At 32.1% G+C, this 10,176-nt stretch overlaps 2 pseudogenes; both read left to right on the top strand.

The window, feature by feature from the left end:
* The first annotated feature begins 3,043 nt into the window (after nucleotides 1–3,043).
* On the top strand, nucleotides 3,044–3,177 carry LOC145274539 (U2 spliceosomal RNA; annotated as a pseudogene).
* Nucleotides 3,178–10,042: 6,865 nt separating this feature from the next.
* Nucleotides 10,043–10,176, top strand: LOC145274451 (U2 spliceosomal RNA; annotated as a pseudogene).

Raw genomic sequence — 10,176 nt, 5'->3', positions numbered from 1 at the left:
TTGAATGTATAGGTTGAGAATTTTTATCTCTCTCTTTTTCTCTCTCTCTCTCTCGCTATCTCACACACACGCATTCTCACTTTTATAGATAAAATAGATAAATTATGCTAGATATATTTCCATATGTCTGAATACCCTATATACAAAGTTTCAAATCTGTAGATAAAAAATTTGTTGAATATATAGGTTTAGAATTGTTCTCTCTCTCTCTCTCACACACACATTCTAACTTTTGTAGTTATAATAGATAGATTATGCTAGATATATTTCCATATGTCTGAATACCCTATATACAAATTTTCTAAACTGTAGGTAAAAAATTTGTTGAGTATGTAGGTTAAGAATTGTTCTCTCTCTCTCTCACACACACACACACACACACAAGTTCTCACTTTTATAGATATAATAGATAGATTATGCTAGATATATTTCTATATGTCTGCCTACCCTATATACAAATTTCCAAATCTGTGCCCAAAAATGTGTGGAATATATAGGTTGAGAATTGTTCTCTCTCTCTCTCTCTCTCTCTCACACATATTCTCACTTTTATAGGTTATATAGGTTGAGAATTTTTTGCTCTTTCCATCACTCACATTCACACTTTTATAGATATAATACATAGATTATGCCAGATATATTTACATATGTCTGAATACCCAATATACACATTTTCAAATCTGTAGATAAAAAATTAGTTGAATATATAGGTTGAGAATTGTTCTCTCTCTCTCTCTTTCTCTCTCTCTCACACACACATTCTCACTTTTATAGATATAATAGATAGATTATGCTAGATATATTTCCATACGTCTGAATACCCTATATCCAAATTTTCTAATATGTAGATAAAAAATTTGTTGAATATATAGGGTGAGAATTTTCCTTCCTCTCTTTCTCTCTCTCTCTCTTTCTCACACACACACAAGCTGAAAATTGTTCTCTCTCTCTCTCTCTGACTCTCTCTCACTCTCTCACACACACACACATGGTCATTTTATAGATATAATAGATAGGTTATGCTAGATATATTTCTATATGTCTGAATACCCTATATACAAATTTTTAAATCTGTAGATAAAAAATTTGTTGAGTATATAGGTTGAGAATTGTTCTTTCTCTCTCTCTCACACACACATTCTCACTTTTATAGATATAATAGATTATGCTAGATATATTTCCAAATGTCTGAATACCCTATATACAAATTTTCAAATCTGTAAAGATAGAATTTGTTGAATATATAGGTTGAGAATTGTTCTCTCTCTCTCTCTTTCACACACATTCTCACTTTTATAGATATAATAGATAGATTATGCTAGATATATTTCCTTATGTCTGAATACCCTATATACAAATTATCAAATCTGTAGATACAAAATTTGTTGAGTATATAGGTTGAGAATTGTTCTCTCTCTCTCTCTCTCACTCACTCACTCACTCACTCACTCACACACACACACACACATTCTACCTTTTATAGATATAATAGATTATGCTAGATATATTTCCATATGTCTGAATACCCTGTATACAAATTTTCAGATCTGTACATAAAAATTAGTTGAATATATAGGTTGAGAATTGTTCTCTCTCTCTCTTCTCTCTCTCTCTTTCACACACATTCTCACTTTTCTAGATATAATAGATAGATTATGCTAGATATATTTCCATATGTCTGAATACCCTATATACAAATTTTCTAATCGGTAGATAAAAAATATGTTGAATATATAGGGTGAGAATTGTACTTACTCTCTCTCTCTCTCTCTCTCTCTCTCTCTCTCTCACACACACATTCTCACTTTTATGGATATAATAGATAGATTATGCTGGATATATTTCCATATGTCTGAATACCCTATATACAAATGGTCAAATCTGTAGATAACAAATTTATTGAATAGATAGGTTGAGAATTGTTCTCTCTCTCTCTCTCGCAACCTTACACACACAACCACACGCAAACATTCTGACTTTTATAGATATAATAGATCGATTATGCTAGATATATTTCCATATGTCTGAATACCAAATATACAAATTTTCAAATCTGTAGGTAAAAAATTTGTTGAATATATAGGTTGAGAATTGTTCTCTCTCTCTCACACACTCACATTCTCACTTTTATAGATATAATGTATAGATTATGCTAGATATATTTCTATATGTCTGAATACCCTATATACAAAGTTTAAAATCCGTAGATAAAAATACGTTGAGTATATAGGTTGAGAATTGTTCTCTCTCTCTCTTACGCACACACACACACACACACACACATTTTCACTTTTATAGATATAATAGATAGATTATGCTAGATATATTTCCATATGTCTGAATACCCTATATACAAATTTTCAAATCTGTAGATAAAAAATGTATTGAATATATAGGTTGAGAATTGTTGTCTCTCTCTCTCTCTCTCTCTCTCTCTCTCTCTCTCTGGCTACCTCACACACACACACATTTTCACTTTTATAGATATAATAGATAGATTATGCTAGATATATTTCCATATGTCTGAATACCCTATATACAAACTTTCAAATCTGTAGATAAAAAATTTGTTGAGTATATAGGTTGAGAATTGTTCTCTCTCTCTCACACGAAACTGTGCGCTCGGCTTCTTCCCCCCCTTCCCACCCCAAATGCTTGGGAAACTGTGCACTGTTTTTGTTGGTTTTCAAGCTGCCTCTTCACCCCCCCACACACACAGTTTAACAGTAGTAGGAGGTCAAGAGAAAGAGGGTGAGAGAGAGAGAAGAGTAAGTTGGTGAGAGAGAGAGAAAAGAGAAAGAGGGTGTTGGTTTTATATTTTTATTATCGTCGAATATTTTGAAAGCTGAATTTCTAATAAAATGTGCATCTATAGGAGATAATGCCTGGGAATGTGTTCCCCCCCCCCACAGTTTAACAGTGGTGTGACGTCAAGAGAAAGAGGGTGAGAGAGAGGGAATAGTAAGTGGGTGAGAGAGAGAAAGAGAGAGAAAAAAAAGAAAGACGGTGTTGGTTTTGTGAAAAAAGTTGTTATTTACAATTGTTCGCATTCTTGGCCTTTTGGTCAAGATCAAAGTGTAGTATCTGTTCTTCAGATGCTGCACTTCTATTTCTTGTTCTCTTTCGGTGGAGGAGAAATCCTCCACGACTGAGACAATTTTTATTTTTGTACCTTTTCTCCACGTTAAAAAACGACCCTGGTGTCTAACTCTGTCCCGTGGGGAGGCATAGTAAATAGGTACAATTGTTCGCCATTAGTGGATGTTGACGTCACGTCACGTGACATGACTAAGCGTTTTTTTTTTTTAGTATGAATAACATTTTTTGTTTTAATTATAAAGTCTACACTTAATTTTATAGAAAATGATGTATATATAATAGAAAAAAAAAATTACTGGTTTTGTTGGATTCAAGTGGATCCCCCCCTCCAGTTTAAGAGATAGCAGGTCACGTGGTAATATACAAAATGGCTAGCGTAAATATAAAGATCGGTTTTTTTTATCGACGAATATTTTGAAAGCTGAATTTTTTTTTATTCCTGTACATTTTTTCCTGATATTTTTCGTTAAAACTCTTGTATAAATACTATTTTTAACCAGTTAAATACGTTGGAGACATTGTCATGGAGTTTAATAATCTCTAGAACAAAGCAGAAGAGAAATTACAAAAGTATCGGTAAAACAAAGTGTTTGTTTACATTTGTTCGCCATTACTGGATGTTGACGTCACGTCACGTGACATGACTAAGCGTTTTTGGATTATGTAATATTAACATTAAAATGACAGGTTTTTTGGGGGGCCCCCCTAGGAGAGAAATGATCAGTTCACCCCCTTTTAATGGTCCGTTTGGTGTGGAATTTCGATATTTGTCATGCGGGTGATCAAGGTTCAATATGATACATAATTTGTCAACTTTGGTTGTGTCTGTCAAAAGTTTGAGCTGACGTCACGTCACGTGACACGTATTGAATAACGTTAAAATGACAGGTTTTTTAGGGGGGCCCCCCTAGGAGAAAAACGATCAGTTGACCCCTTTCTACTGGTCCGTTTGACGTGAAATTTCGATATTTGTCATCCGGGTGATCAAGGTGCAATATGATACCAAATTTGTCAACTCTGGTTCCGTCTTTCAAAAGTTTTAGCGTTACAAACAAACATACATACATACATACATACATACATACACACCGATTTTTGCCTTTTATATATATACTAGCAGGGCTACCCGGCGTTGCTCGGGACCGTATAAACAATGAAAAAACAAAAGCAGATATTGAACATATGTTTGATTCTTAGGGGAGAGGAATCTTTCATCTCTATGTATTATTTGTTTTATCTACCCTAGGACTGATATTGTTCATGTTTTATCCCTAGCATAGGTAATTTACAGCATGTATATGAAATTGTTTTACCTTAGGGAGAAGAGAACAGGTAATATACAACATAATGTGTCTATATTACATCCCTGACAACGCCTAGAAACCAGCTAGAACATGTATTTCAGTCAATCTTTATTATATCCTGGGCTATGCCGGGAAACCAGCTAATCTCTTTTTAGTGACTTGACCACCAAAATACCTCCCTAAGTGTGTCCTTTCTTTTGAACTTATTAGATATAGGTATCTAGAAATGTGTGTGAAATTTTGTTGAATGCATTGTTCACTATGATTTTCTTATTGTTCTACACAATATCAACTGTAGCGAAATAACACAGTAAACTTAGTGTAGTGTTAGAATAAAGAGCAAAGGAAAAAATTAGAATCATATTTTGTAATTGCAAATCTAAATTTGCTAGCATGTACCAGTATTTGCCAGGTTGTGGAAATTTGGAACTTATAACATATGTAGTGGCCTTTTCCTAGATACCTATTGCTAAAAATTATACTTTCATTTTGTTAGAAAAATCTCTCTTCAGATGCCCTGCATCATTCAAAATAAAAACAAATATTTTTATAATTGTTTCAGTATATTGCTACACAATGTGAAAGTTTTTAACGTTTGTAAAAAAAATCATGAATGTGCTTATATTGCAAAAAAGAAAATATCAGTGCACAGTATTGAAAGTGTTTGAGATTCAAAAGTCTGTAACATTTCTACTAACTTCATAAGATGTCATGTGAGAAACTGAATTGAATATCAAGACATTATCTGAAGCGTTTTTATTTTGGTGTAACATATGTGTTTACAGTGAACCTTAACTTTTAATAAACAGATTGGTATGCAATGACATAGGCTAAGAATCTTTAAAATATATATAAATTGGAAAAATGTGTGAACAAATGAAAAAAAAATGATCCGCTCCACTTGATGACATCAAGCACAGTAATATTTTAGTGAAGAAAATATGAAATTGATGTTCAGTGATTAGTTTGGATGAATGAGAAAATGTAATTGTTTGATGCATAAAAATAACTCAGTTGCTGTATTTGATATTAAGCAGCAAAATATAGTGATTTGAATATTTGGGAAAACATCAAACCAGATTATGTAAAAAGAAAAAAAAAAGATGAAATTAGAAAATATATATTTTATGTTTATGAGTTCTGCCAATCAAAATTTTGTGGCAGAAATTGGGTGATTACCATGCAATTTTATTTTGGTAAAATTCTTAAATTATTAGAATGTTTATTATAATTTCTAATTAGTGACTTGTTATAATCAAAATCCGCCCTAAAGAGTGTCCTTTCTTTTATTAGGTATCAGAGTAGGTATCAAGATTTCTACTTCTATACAAATGTGATATTTCAGATCTGTACATAAAAAATTTGTTGAATATATAGGTTGAGAATTGTTCTGTGTCGCTCTCTCTCACACACACACACGCATTCTCACTTTTATAGATATAATAGATAGATTACTCTAGATATATTTCCATATGTCTGAATACCCTATATACAAATTTTCAAATCTGTAGATAAAAAAATTTGTTGAGTATATAGGTTGAAAATTGTTCTCTCTCTCTCTCTCACACACACATCCTCAATTTTAGAGATATAATAGATAGATTATGCTAGATATATTTCCATATGTCTGAATACCCTATATACAAATTTTCTAATCTGTAGATCAAATATTTGTTGAATATATAGGTTGAAAATTGTTCTTACTCTCTCTCTCTCTCTCTCTCTGGCTACCTCACACACACATTCTAACTTTTATAGATATAATAGATAGATTATGCTAGATATATTTCCATATGTGTGAATACCCTATATACAAATTTTCTAATTTGTAGATAAAAAATTTGTAGAGTGCATAGGTTGAGAATTGTTCTCTCTATCTCTCACACACACACATTCTAACTTTTAAAGATATAATAGATTATGCTAGATATATTTCGATATTTCTGAATACCCTATATATAAAAATTTGTTGAATGTATAGGTTGAGAACTGTTCTCTCTCTCTCTCTCTCTCTCTCTCTCTCGCTCACACACACACACATTCTCACTTTTATAGATATAATAGAAAGATTATCCTAGATATATTTCTATTTGTATGAATACTCTATATACACATTTTAAAATCTGTAGATAAAGAATTTGTTGAGTATATGGGTTGAGAATTGTTCTCTCTCTCTCTCTCTCTCTCTCTCACACACACACACACATTCTCACTTTTATAGATATAATAGATTATGCTAGATATATTTCCATATGTCTGAATACCCTATATACAAATTTTCAAATCTGTAGATAAAAAATTTGTTGAGTATATAGGTTGAGAATTGTTCTCTCTCTCTCTATCACACACATTCTCACTTTTATAGATATAATAGACAGATTATGCCAGATATATTAAAATATGTCTGAATGCCCAATATACAAATTTTGAAATCTGTAGATAAAAAATTTGTTGTATACATAGGTTGACAATTGTCCTCTCTCTCACACACACACACATTCTCACTTTTATACATATAATAGATAGATTATGCTAGATATATTTTTATATGTCTGAACACCCTATATACAAATGTTCAAATCTGTGGATAAAAAATTTGTTGAATGTATAGGTTGAGAATTTTTATCTCTCTCTTTTTCTCTCTCTCTCTCTCTCTCTCGCTATCTCACACACACGCATTCTCACTTTTATAGATAAAATAGATAGATTATGCTAGATATATTTCCATATGTCTGAATACCCTATATACAAAGTTTCAAATCTGTAGATAAAAAATTTGTTGAATATATAGGTTTAGAATTGTTCTCTCTCTCTCTCACACACACATTCTAACTTTTGTAGTTATAATAGATAGATTATGCTAGATATATTTCCATATGTCTGAATACCCTATATACAAATTTTCTAAACTGTAGGTAAAAAATTTGTTGAGTATGTAGGTTAAGAATTGTTCTCTCTCTCTCTCACACACACACACACACACAAGTTCTCACTTTTATAGATATAATAGATAGATTATGCTAGATATATTTCTATATGTCTGCCTACCCTATATACAAATTTCCAAATCTGTGCCCAAAAATGTGTGGAATATATAGGTTGAGAATTGTTCTCTCTCTCTCTCTCTCACACATATTCTCACTTTTATAGGTTATATAGGTTGAGAATTTTTTGCTCTTTCCATCACTCACATTCACACTTTTATAGATATAATACATAGATTATGCCAGATATATTTACATATGTCTGAATACCCAATATACACATTTTCAAATCTGTAGATAAAAAATTAGTTGAATATATAGGTTGAGAATTGTTCTCTCTCTCTCTCTTTCTCTCTCTCTCTCACACACACATTCTCACTTTTATAGATATAATAGATAGATTATGCTAGATATATTTCCATACGTCTGAATACCCTATATCCAAATTTTCTAATATGTAGATAAAAAATTTGTTGAATATATAGGGTGAGAATTTTCCTTCCTCTCTTTCTCTCTCTCTCTTTCTCACACACACACAAGCTGAAAATTGTTCTCTCTCTCTCTCTGACTCTCTCTCTCTCTCTCACACACACACACATGGTCATTTTATAGATATAATAGATAGGTTATGCTAGATATATTTCTATATGTCTGAATACCCTATATACAAATTTTTAAATCTGTAGATAAAAAATTTGTTGAGTATATAGGTTGAGAATTGTTCTTTCTCTCTCTCTCACACACACATTCTCACTTTTATAGATATAATAGATTATGCTAGATATATTTCCAAATGTCTGAATACCCTATATACAAATTTTCAAATCTGTAAAGATAGAATTTGTTGAATATATAGGTTGAGAATTGTTCTCTCTCTCTCTCTCTTTCACACACATTCTCACTTTTATAGATATAATAGATAGATTATGCTAGATATATTTCCTTATGTCTGAATACCATATATACAAATTATCAAATCTGTAGATACAAAATTTGTTGAGTATATAGGTTGAGAATTGTTCTCTCTCTCTCTCTCTCACTCACTCACTCACTCACACACACACACACACACATTCTACCTTTTATAGATATAATAGATTATGCTAGATATATTTCCATATGTCTGAATACCCTGTATACAAATTTTCAGATCTGTACATAAAAATTAGTTGAATATATAGGTTGAGAATTGTTCTCTCTCTCTCTCTTCTCTCTCTCTCTTTCACACACATTCTCACTTTTCTAGATATAATAGATAGATTATGCTAGATATAATTCCATATGTCTGAATACCCTATATACAAATTTTCTAATCGGTAGATAAAAAATTTGTTGAATATATAGGGTGAGAATTGTACTTACTCTCTCTCTCTCTCTCTCTCTCTCTCTCTCACGCACACATTCTCACTTTTATGGATATAATAGATAGATTATGCTGGATATATTTCCATATGTCTGAATACCCTATATACAAATGGTCAAATCTGTAGATAACAAATTTATTGAATAGATAGGTTGAGAATTGTTCTCTCTCTCTCTCTCGCAACCTTACACACACAACCACACGCAAACATTCTGACTTTTATAGATATAATAGATCGATTATGCTAGATATATTTCCATATGTCTGAATACCCAATATACAAATTTTCAAATCTGTAGGTAAAAAATTTGTTGAATATATAGGTTGAGAATTGTTCTCTCTCTCTCACACACTCACATTCTCACTTTTATAGATATAATGTATAGATTATGCTAGATATATTTCTATATGTCTGAATACCCTATATAAAAAGTTTAAAATCCGTAGATAAAAATACGTTGAGTATATAGGTTGAGAATTGTTCTCTCTCTCTCTTACGCACACACACACACACACACACACACACACACACATTTTCACTTTTATAGATATAATAGATAGATTATGCTAGATATATTTCCATATGTCTGAATACCCTATATACAAATTTTCAAATCTGTAGATAAAAAATGTATTGAATGTATAGGTTGAGAATTGTTGTCTCTCTCTCTCTCTCTCTCTCTCTCTCTCTCTGGCTACCTCACACACACACACATTTTCACTTTTATAGATATAATAGATAGATTATGCTAGATATATTTCCATATGTCTGAATACCCTATATACAAACTTTCAAATCTGTAGATAAAAAATTTGTTGAGTATATAGGTTGAGAATTGTTCTCTCTCTCTCACACGAAACTGTGCGCTCGGCTTCTTCCCCCCCTTCCCACCCCAAATGCTTGGGAAACTGTGCACTGTTTTTGTTGGTTTTCAAGCTGCCTCTTCCCCCCCCCCCACACACACAGTTTAACAGTAGTAGGAGGTCAAGAGAAAGAGGGTGAGAGAGAGAGAAGAGTAAGTTGGTGAGAGAGAGAGAAAAGAGAAAGAGGGTGTTGGTTTTATATTTTTATTATCGTCTAATATTTTGAAAGCTGAATTTCTAATAAAATGTGCATCTATAGGAGATAATGCCTGGGAATGTGTTCCCCCCCCCCACAGTTTAACAGTGGTGTGACGTCAAGAGAAAGAGGGTGAGAGAGAGGGAAGAGTAAGTGGGTGAGAGAGAGAAAGAGAGAGAAAAAAAAAGAAAGACGGTGTTGGTTTTGTGAAAAAAGTTGTTATTTACAATTGTTCGCATTCTTGGCCTTTTGGTCAAGATCAAAGTGTAGTATCTGTTCTTCAGATGCTGCACTTCTATTTCTTGTTCTCTTTCGGTGGAGGAGAAATCCTCCACGACTGAGACAATTTTTATTTTTGTACCTTTT

This window comes from Euprymna scolopes, chromosome 4, assembly GCF_053919585.1.
Source record: "Euprymna scolopes isolate OS-2025 chromosome 4, ASM5391958v1, whole genome shotgun sequence".
Classification (NCBI taxonomy): Eukaryota; Metazoa; Mollusca; class Cephalopoda; order Sepiida; family Sepiolidae; genus Euprymna; species Euprymna scolopes.
This window is presented reverse-complemented; position numbering and strand designations above follow the sequence as displayed.